Source organism: Helianthus annuus, chromosome 10 (genome assembly GCF_002127325.2).
Source record: "Helianthus annuus cultivar XRQ/B chromosome 10, HanXRQr2.0-SUNRISE, whole genome shotgun sequence".
Classification (NCBI taxonomy): Eukaryota; Viridiplantae; Streptophyta; class Magnoliopsida; order Asterales; family Asteraceae; genus Helianthus; species Helianthus annuus.
This window is the reverse complement of record NC_035442.2, coordinates 123,778,993-123,783,035: the sequence shown is the minus strand read 5'-3', so window position 1 is coordinate 123,783,035 and position 4,043 is coordinate 123,778,993.

Genomic DNA, 4,043 nt, shown 5'->3' with positions numbered 1-4,043 from the left:
GAAAGCATTATTTTGACAGTGTGATACATCTGATTGAGCTGCAACTATTCAGCTCTTATAACAATTTTTTTGTTGGACCTCCAAACATGCATTAGACAGCTATCTTTATTCACATGTAATGATATCAATTTCCAAGACCTAGAAACCTATGAACTGACAATATTCTTTAGATGTGTACCTTCCCAACAATCAATATGTCTTTTTTATTCAAGAACCGACGAGATTTCACACAAAAATTCACATGCAAATAGCTCACTTATCAAGATTGAGCCAACCACTTCAATTGTTTACTTAATTGATTTAGTCGATACTTTGAACAAATCAACAGTCACATGGGCTGACACAACTCCATTTAAATTCACAGCATGCTAAACAATTTCTCATTGGACCGTTTATACCAATTCACGAGAATCACATGAAATAACAAAAGAGTCTGAACACCTCGTGCAAACTGACACAAGAACTCGTGATTTCTTGACCCAACTAACTGACAACCTCGATCAGAATGTTACACACAATTCAAGCAGTTTATATTCACATAACGTGAAGTCCCGAGACAATTAATAAAGCAGATTACTGTTGACAGACACTTTCAACTTTCAAGCGTTTTTCAAGTGAAAGGTCGTTTTCAAGCGGAATCTATTAATCAGTGACACAAAAGCGGAACATGATCTTATGAGTGGTCACAGAAGCGGAACCAAGTGTGTCATATAAGCGAAAGGTGTATTTCAAGCGGAACACCATGTAAATTCAAGCGAAAATCAGATTCAAGCGAAAGCCGACATGTATTTCAAGCGAAAGGCCAGATGACATCAGCAAATCCGAACCAATTTCAAGAGAAACACTGATTTGAACCAGATTTAAGTCGATTTTAAAGGTGAAACTTTCCAGGATTTGTTAATATATGATTATGCACAAGATGTGTGAATTTGAGCCAATTTTAACCGTGAAAAATTATTAAGTTTGAAAAAGAATGGTGTAGAAACAGAATTTGTGATGAAAACAGGCTGTTTTGGTAAGAACTCCTCGTCCTGAGCTCTGATACCACTTGTAGGATCGAATGCTGACCCGAACGAGTCTATCAGAGGAGTTTTGATTAGATACAGGTGCGGAAAACAAGTACCTGACGTAGAAATAGCTAGATCTTCACTTAAATCACTTTGTTGATTGATATAACAGCGTTAACAATCAATTCTCACACCGGCAGCACCTCGGTATGGAAAATCAGAATGTTACAAATGATTTCGCTTAAGAGGTATTTATAGTGTTGGAGGTTTCACTTGAACGGACATGTACGTTCAAGCGGAACCTCTCATAAGGTTTCACTTGAACGGACATGTACGTTCAAGCGGAACCTCTCATAAGGTTTCACTTGAACGGACATGTACGTTGAAGCGGAACCTCTCATAAGGTTTCACTTGAACGGACATGTACGTTCTAGTGGAACCTCGTACAGTGCGCCCTCATCTAACATTCTAAGACTAAGACTCGATACAAGACGAAGTCGACAGATGTAGTGCACCAACAAGAAGACACGAAGAAGCTGATTGAACGCTACTGCCACTTGGTGCGATCAATGTCGATGTTGAGTATTACCAAAGATCGTGAAGAGTGGGTGGACAAGTTAGCTGATGCCCTACCGCAGAAAGAGTGGGGAACGTATTTAATGATTCTGAAGAACATAGGTGTTTATGATGGGTTAACGATTTCTCAGTTCATAGAAATGATCGAGAGTCAGGATCTGGAACAACAGAAGATCGCTAGGATGAACAGTCCGAGTGGTCAACAAGATGTAAAGATGTATTACAAGGGTAGTATTCCAGTTCCAGAATCTGAGAGAAGTCCGAAAATCCAGACTGCGTTTAGTGCTGGGGATTCTACAGAAAAGGTTGATCAGAGTTCTAACAAAAGCAACAGTGGATTCTCATCATTTCCAAGTGTCAATCCTAAAGAGTCAAATACAAGCTTTCAGTCTCAAGGCACAAAGACAGGAAATGGTTATGTGATTCAGTGCAACATCGCTCTAAATCTTCCAGAAGGTCAAAGTTTTTCTGAGGAAACTGCAAAAGACCACATGGCTCTACTTGGATCTGTGTTGTTATCTTATGAGGGTCTAGTAGCTGGTCGGATCGGGAATCCTATGCTCACCAAAGAGGATTACGATCAAATAGACGCCGAAGAGATGGAATTGATGGATATCAAATGGTGTCTAGCGAGTGTTCTTAGGCGTGCTGAAAAGTTCAAGACAATTACTGGGAGAAATGACTTTCTAAATGCTCATGTATCTACTTTAGGTTTTGATAAATCTAAAGTTACTTGTTTTCGATGCAGGGAGAAAGGCCATTTCAAGCGAGAGTGCAAGAATAGGGAAGCTAGTGGTGCTCAGAATCCGTTTGGAAAAGATGATTACTACCGGAAAGCCATTTATCAACAGGTTGGTCTATAGCAAGATTCACAGACGGCTCATGGTAGAAAGATTGAGGATTCAAAAAGAGCTTGCTTGGAAGACTTCAACTGGAACAACTACATATCAACTGAAAGCAAAGCATGTTTAGTCGATCAAGATGATGAGAGACTACCTGAAGGCTTCAGCTGGGATATGTTTGTTGATGAAAAGGGAGAGTACAAAGCTTTTATCGCTAAGATTTTCAGAGAACCAGACATGTTTGCCACCTGGATGAAGTCTATTGGAGAGACTGTGAAAAGTGTGGTGGAAGAGTCTGTTGCATCTGATGAAAGCTCAGAAAGTGATGATGAAGGTTCACAGAGTTCAGATGAGAGTGTTCAGAATGATTTTACTTCAGAAAAAGAAGTTGTATTTGATCAAACACCGTCTGATTCTGGTGTATCAGATGCTGATTCTGAAAAATCTGTACAGTTTGATCAATCACCAGTTGATAGCAGTAGTGATGATGAGGAAGAGAAACATATCAATATTGCTAAATCTCATCTTTCTCCTGAAAGTTTTCATTTCTATTTTGCAGATCGCATGGAGTAACTGAAGGAGAAACGAGCTGCTAAAGAACAACAACAAATGAATACTGAAGATGTTGTTTAGAATGTAAAAGTTGAAAGTGTTGATGAAAAGGTGGTTGAGTCAGAGAAAGTGGTAGAAGTGGGGAAAACAATCGAAGTTGAGAAGATTGTTGAAGTTGTCAAGCCTTGCATGAAGTGTTTGGAAGCATGCAAGGGATGTGCAGCAAAAGACGAGATAATTGCTGAATATGAGAAAAAGAAGGAGCAGTTACTGTTCAACCTCAACTATGTTAAAGAATCTTATGATGTCTTGAACAAAACAGTAACTGGTCTACAAAAGACAAATTCAGAAAGAGAACAAGCACTAACGATGATGAATGCTGTGATGATGACTAAGCAGAAAGCTATCAACTTCTACATCGAAGAGAGTGCTAAATGGAAGCAAGAGTTGGAGACAGAGAAGATTGAGAATGAGAGAATTAGACGCTTGTTACAAAGTTATTCTAGTTCTGATTATCTCATTGATCGTATTTACCCAACTGTTGCAGGTATGGAAGCTTTTCAAGACGAGAAGCCGAAGAAAAAGAAAGAAAGTGGTAAGAAACCGATTGTTAGCTATAATAAGTGTCCGCCTCCAATTTGGGAAGGGTATTCTCTTAGAAAACCAAACGAGGAGCAACTAGAAAAAGCAGTCAATATAAAGCTAAAAACCGACACAACTGACGTTTTACCAGATAACATTGATGTCACGTTTACCTCGTCCGATATTGATCATGAGTCTGAGTTAATTTGGATACTGAGGAGGAATTCGAGTCAAAGTCTGAGTCTGCAGGGTCAAATTCGTCAGTCAACAGTCCAAAGTCGTCGGTTAAACGGTCTTATAGCAAAGAATTTTTGTTATCAAAAGCAAATTTGGATGATGAAACATTTGAAGTCGCATACAATTTAAATGATTCGGACAACTTATACTCTGATAAAGAGTTTCCAATAAGAAGTGTTCGTTTTGACATGATCAAAAAGGTTTTCAAAATGACAGAAATTAATATTTCTGAAATAAAAGATTTAAA